The sequence below is a fragment of the Eptatretus burgeri genome, chromosome 7 (assembly GCF_056783735.1).
Source record: "Eptatretus burgeri isolate ZD-2024b chromosome 7, Ebu_testis_v1, whole genome shotgun sequence".
NCBI classification, from domain to species: domain Eukaryota; kingdom Metazoa; phylum Chordata; class Myxini; order Myxiniformes; family Myxinidae; genus Eptatretus; species Eptatretus burgeri.
The window spans coordinates 82,691,314-82,698,813 of NC_140967.1; positions in this window are offsets into that span (position 1 = coordinate 82,691,314).

Consider the following 7,500-nt stretch of genomic DNA (forward strand, 5'->3'; position numbering starts at 1 on the left):
TCATTTTTCATCCGATCCGATTGACTTGAAAATTAAACAGAAATTGCAGTCCATCACTGAATTAGGAGAGCAACTATTTTTGAGCTCAAAAGGTCAAAGGTCAGCGCAAGGTCAAACTTCTAAAATCAATTTTCAACTGAAAAATCATACATTATATTAACTTGAAAGTTGAACAGGATTTGCATAGTGCATCACTGAATTGGGAAAGCAACTATTTTTTTAGGTTAAAAGGTCAAAGTTCAACTCAAGGTCAAACTTCTAAAATCATCAAATTTCATCTGAAAAATTGTCAATTCTCATCCGATTAACCTGAAAGTTAAAAATCAATTGCATAATGCATCACTGAATTGGCAAACCAACTATTTCTGAGGTCAAAAGGTCAAAGGTCAACTCAAGGTCAAATTTCTAAAAGCATCAATTTCAACCTTTAAGATCATCATTTTTCATCTGATTGACCCTAGCTTTGATTAAGATTGTCAATTTTAATGCAATTGAAATTAACAATTTGATGTATCCATGGCAATGATAAGAGAGGGGGTGGATTTTGCAAGTATCATGCTCTGCCTGACCTCTTCTTTACTTGCAAAAATCAAAGATGTTTCTAGTATATTGGTCAGTCGATTTTGTTATTCTGCCTGTTTGTCTGTATATCACCTACAAGTCATAATTTTAAACCGATCTCCTTGAAACTTCACCACATGGTAGAGTTTGTCATTAGGAAGAAGCCTATTGTTTTGGAGGTCAATATGGACCAAAAGGTCAACATAGGCCCAAGGTCAATAACTGAGGTGGTATTTCTAAAATCCTCATTTTTCATCCCATTGACTTGAAATTTGAAGAGAATTTATATTTCAGGTCACTGAATTCAACCAGCCAATTATTCTTCAGGTCATCATGTACCAAAAAGTCAACATAAGCCAAAGGTCAACAACTAAGTTGGTATTTCTAAAATCCTCATTTTTCATCCTATTGACTTGAAATTTCAAGAAGATATATATATATATATATATATATATATATATATATATATATATATATATATATATATATATATATATATATATATATATATATGTCAGGTTACTGAATTCAACCATCAATTATTTTGTAGGTCCACAATGGCCAAAAGGTCAACATAGGTGAATTTCTAAAATTGTCAATTTTCATCCAATTCACTTGAAATTTGAAGAGGAGTTGCATATTTGGTCATTGAATTCAACCACCAATTATTTTTGAGGTCAAATTTGTTTTATGGGTTTTGCAAGTATCGTACTCTGCACGACATCTTCTTGTTTGTCTGTTCGTCTGTTTGTCAATCGCCTACAGGTCACAATTTTAAACCAATCATCATGAAACTTTACTAAGTTGTAGAGGTAGTCACAACTGAGAAGCCTGTTGATTTTGAGGTCAAAGGTCAAATTTCTAAAGTCATCATTTTTCATGCGATTGACTTGAAAGTAGAACAGGATTGTAATATTGTGTCACTGAATTGGGAAACTAACTATTTGAGGTCAAAAGGTCAAAGGTCAATAAAGTCAACATCTAAAATTAAATTTCATCTGAAAAATCATCAATTTACATCCTATTAACTTGAAAGTTGAACAGGATTTGCATAGTCCATCACTGAATTTGGAAACCACCTATATTTTTGAGGTCAAAAGGTCAACTCAAGCTAAAACTTCTAAAATCATCAATTTCAATCTAAAAAATAATCATTTTTCATCCGAGCTTTGATTAAGATTGTCAATTTTAATCTTAATGAAATGGATAATTTGATGTATCCATGGCAACCTTTGCAGAGGGGTGTGGACTTTGCAAGTTTAGTGCTCTGCATGACGTCTTTTTCTTGTTTGTTTGTGTGCAGGATATCTCAAAAAGTTGTGGATGTATTCGGATGAAATTTGGTGGGCCGGTTGGGTGTGTGGCAAGGACGAATTGATTCGATGTTGGTGCAGATCCGAATCCAGATCTGGATACGAGAGTTTTTTTTAATTCTTAAAGTGATTCTTCACCATTGAGAGATGGGGCCAAAAACGATAATATAGAGCATGACATATCAAAAATTTATCGGGCCCGATATGTTCTACTCAATCTGGCTTTGTGTGGTGGAGGTATGCGTTCTGCTGAGTGCCGTTCTAGTTGTTGATGTATTCCAACCTGGATGCAGCATGGAGAAATCGACTTGGTAATTAGAAATCACAGAGCGAGTAATTTGTACCTTCAATCACTGGTGAGGGATATGATTGGGCATGATTAGTTGATAGTCAAACTTGGTAGTAATTGCATATTGTATACATTCATCTCAGATATTTTGTCAGAGTGCGGTGCTGCAAACGGAAAAACAAACGTTGTTGACATTCCATGTTGGCTGCTTTATTCTTATCCCGGCAGCATGTCCTTTCGTATTGACAATGGCATCAGCAGCAGAAACTTCAGGAAGGAAGTAGCTGCAGCTACTTTTTAGCAAACATAATTTTAGACCTCCGAGATGCTTTTTTAATATCACAATAAGGGATTGCAAGTTCTTTCTTATTTTTGGCAATGTTATTGCATGTCCTGTAAAACTAGTTTATTTGAAAATCTATATGTATGCTGTCATGAGCTTATAATGGTTCATGGCACAAAATAGAGGGAGACTTGGACAAAACAATACACAGTCTGTCGCTTTGTCATGTATGCTCTCTCCTCTTTCTCCTATTTACACATCGTCAACAAACTTCAGAGGCATAATTAGCAATTCTTAGAGTCTATGTGTGCTATTGGCTCTCTTGCGTTGTTGGACTCATGGACAAGCCTCTCTCATGCCCTCCTTGCTCTTGCAGCTCTTGCTCTCTTGGACTTATATGGTTCATGGCACCCTGAACACCAATTGGCTCTGGCTGGCTCACCCTTGGACAGCTCCACACTCCTTTCAGCCAGCTTCCTGGTTAAGCTGCAGTCTGGATTTTATGCCCTGTGCTGCTGTTTTTCATCTCCTACTCAGTTTATGAGTACTTGGTGTGTGTGTGTGTGTGTGTGTGTGTGTGTGTGTGTGTGTGTGTGTGTGTGTGTGTGTGTGTGTGTGTGTAGTTGTATTTATAATAAGGTTTTTTGTATATAGTTAAGGCCCATGGAAGAGTGAGAACACTGAATGGATCAGGATTCAATAGAACTAAAGCATCAGTACAGGGAGAGTTGGGGGTTGTAGGTCAGGGGGTGGGGGGGGGGGACTAACAGCTGAGTTCAAGGACAAAATAGAGGTAGACTTGGACAAAACAATATACAGTGCCTTCAGAAAATATTCACACCCCTCAACTTTTGTCACATTTTGTTGTTACAGCCTGAATTTAAAATGGATTAAACTTTAAATTTTTTGTCCCTGATCTACAAAAAAATGTCCCATCATGACAAAGTGAAACAAGTTTTCAGAAATTTTTACAAGTTAATTAAAAATGAAAAGCTGAAATGTTTTGCATCAATAAGTATTCAACCCCTTTGCGATGACACTCCAAGGTGAGCTCAGTTGCATCCAATTTCCTTTGATCATCCTTGAGATGTCTCTTCAACTTGATTGGAGTTCACCTGTGGCCAATTCAATTGATTGGACATGATTTAGAAAGAAACACAACTTTCCATGTAAGGTCTTATGGTTGACAGTACATGTCAGAGCAGAAATCCAACCAATCCGACCTTCTCAGGTACAAAAGACAGAGTCCAGGAGCAGTTGCTTACTGAGGTTGAGGTGTTTAACCCGTAGAAGCAAACTAAGAAATTAAAGCATTTGGTCTTCTCACGAGTGGAGTTAGCTGGAGGGGGAGGGCTACACTGGAGACAGAGTTTACAATGCACCACCAGGTTTTAGAGAAGGGAGATGAGTTTGAAAGTTCCTTCTTGAGGTTGGACAGATGTTGTTTTCTGGCTCGCCTGAGAGTAGACACACACTTGCTGTGGGCTTTTCGGAATGGTCTGAAGTTGCCTTTGGTCAGATTTGTATTCCAGGAGTAGAATGCAAGTTGTTTTAAAGCAACTGTCTCACCACAGGATTCAGTGTACCATGGGTGGGAGGATGGGTAAGATAACTGAATCTGTGCATCATCGAGATGGAATGAATATGTGCATAAGGGAGAGCAGCTTTCAGTGGAAGAAATCCCAGGCTGAGTTAACATCAGGGGTGGTCAATACAGAAGACTGGTATTAAAGTTTGATGGCTCCTTGCAGTCCCTGCCAGTTTGCCTGATCAAACTACTGGACTCGCCTGCACTAGGCTGTCCTCTGAGAATGGCCAGAAAGATGGTGACCTCCACAAGCACATGGTCACACCAGCCAATTGGGGCATTGAGAGAGCAAGATAGATTGGCAGGAAGTTGACCATGGAGTTGTGTATGTGGAGGAGTCATTGTTAGGAGGATGGTACAACACACAGACAAACATGAGGTGGGAGCGGAGCGGAAGTCGCAGCCAGAGGTACCGTATTTTCACGCAAATAACCCGCCCCTTGGTATACCCCGCACTGCGGAAAAAAGTTCTCTTGGAAAATTTACACCATGTTTAACCCGCATTCTCGGGATGTCTTCAGTTACCAAATTTTGGCTTCAGCACTCAATCAAGTACTCCATTTGGAACCGTTGATAAGGAACGGCTGGATTGGCAAGCGCTAGCTAGCTGCTTGGTAACTGAACACACCCCTGGACATCTCAATCTCCATATGTCCAGCAGTTGACACAGCTTTGCAGTCAAGTGCCAACAATCGGCTCTTTTCAAATACAACTCTGTTAAATAACAAATTGATAACAAAATTAATATCTTGAGAAAGGTTTGTTGTACTAATTAAAGATTACTGTCCCGATGTGTTAAAAACCAGCATGGTTTCCAGTGTTGGGATGTGACCAGAACAGCTGCTCATCCATTAGAAATGTATAACTACCCGGCAGGGAGTTGAATTTTACATCATTACACAAAATCGTCTATACCATTACAACTCCCTGCCGTACAATGTCTGCTGTCAATACAAGTTAAAGAGAAAACGTAAAAGTTTCATGGCCGAATTCAAACTGAAAGTTGATGCAAAAGTGGGCAGATTTCTCGAGACGCAGATGACTGGAGTGATGACGACATGGATTGTGATTGATCTGGGGTATGTTCAGTTACCAAACGGCTGGCTGTCGCTTGCCAAGCCAGCCGTTCCTTGTCAATGGTTTTTGAATGAAGTGGTTGCTTGAGTGATTTTAATTTTGCATGAACATGCAGTACTCCTTGGACGTTCTTACACACACTTGGGCGTTATCACCTGATGGGACCTTTTGGTGTGCAACAGCTGGCTAGCGGACATCCGTTGTGATTGTGAGCACCATGATCTATGTGTAATTCCTATTCCGCTTTTTAGTTTGATTTGAGGCCTCCATTTCTTCTTCAATTTGCAATCTCTATGTCTGGTGTTGGCTTAATGGTTTAGGGTGGTGGGATTTGGGATCTTTGGGTCCTGAGTTGAAATTCTGCCTTCTGTTGAATTAATACCAGGTGGGGTTGACTCAGCCTGTCGTCCCTCTGAGGTCAGAAAAATAAGTACCAGCTTGCTGGGATGATTGAGTTGTTCAAGTATCCTGTGTCGGAGTGGTGACCCATCCAGGATTGTGCCCAATGTCCCAGTAGACGGTTCCAGCAGCACTGACTGACACTCTGTACAGAGTATGGTCCCTTTGGATTTGGATTTGGATTGCAATCTCCAGATATTTATTTCTCCCCTCAATTTTGACCTGCGGGTCAAACTCCTAATGGACTCCAGTTACAATCTGCATGCCACACATAGCAAGAACGATAGAATCTGATCCTATTAAGATATAGTCTCATTTCCATCACTCAATACATTGCCTCCAAGCTGTATGTTCCCTCTTGAAAGATCGTGGGAAAACTGTTGAGAAAGGCGAGTAATGATCGAAGTGGAGTGAAAAGGCCTCCTCTGCCATCTTGTAAATACGTTGTTTCATCGGCTCGTGCCGTACTGTAGTTTAACACGACTTCTCCTCCATGGACATCAGGAACCTCACCTCCCCAAAATATGCGAATGGTGAACAAGAAAAACGTTCAAAAGGCTCTCGTGTGATGACATACGACGACGACTACGACTATTGTTCTTATTCAACGGCTCCAATTATTCCCACCCAGTGGTGGGGTCGGCCGTGGAAAGTTTCCGTCTCAAGTCTTTCACGAACCGATTGGCCAGGCCTGCCGTTTGACTGAAGGTGGTTTGGGCAGGAATGGAAAACTCGTTCCAATAACTCAGCTACTTGCCACAAAAGACCATGAGATGATCAATAAACTTTCACCAACCATTGCAATATTAGCACACGGAACATGACCCAACAACGTGTTAAACCGATGCACGGTGCACTTTGTGATCCAAGGTCACGAGGGTTGGGAATCGAACTCAAATGACAGCAAAAGTTGGTAAGTGCGCTCACCATCTCTGCCCCATCTTGCCACACTTTAAGCAGAAATACTCATTATACTCACAACTACTGTAGTTGTTTGTGAGAACTGAGTATCTGCCAGTACTCTACCCATTTATAAATGCCAGAACGACATACCTTTACCTTTACCATGCCAGTACTATACCTACCTACATATGACAGTACTATACCTACCTCTCTATGCCAGGACTATAGTTAACTATATATGCCAGTACTAAATACCTGTACCTATATATGCCAGTACTTTACCTGTACCAATATATGCCAGGACTATACCTATGCCCATATATGCCAGTACTCTACCGATACTTATTAATGCCAGTACTAAACCTATACCTATATATGTCAGTACTACACCGATGCCTATATATGCCAGTACTCTACTGATACCTATATATGCCAGTACTATACCTATACCTATATTTGCTAGTACAATACCTATACCTATATTTGCCAGTACTCTACCTATATCTATATATGCCAGTACTATACCTATACCTATACCTATACTTATATATGCCAGTACTATACCTATACCTATATATGCCAGTACTGTACCTATACCTGTATATGCCAGTATTATATACCTATACCTGTATATGCCAGTATTATATACCCATACCTGTATATGCCAGTATTATATACCTGTATATGCCAGTGTTATATACCTATACCTATACCTGTATACGCCAGTATTATATACCTATACCTGTATATGCCTATACCTGTATATGCCAGTATTATATACCTATACCTATATATGCCAGTACTATATAGCTATACCTGAATATGCCTATACCTGTATATGCCAGTATTATATACCTATACCTGTATATGCCAGTACTATATACCTATACCTGTATATGCCAGTATTATATGCCTATACCTGTATATGCCAGTACTATATACCGATACCTGTATATGCCATTACTATATACCTATACCTGTATATGCCAGTATTATATACCCATACCTGTATTGCCAGTATTATATACCTATATACGCCAGTATTATATACCTATACCTATATATTCCAGTACTATATACCTATACC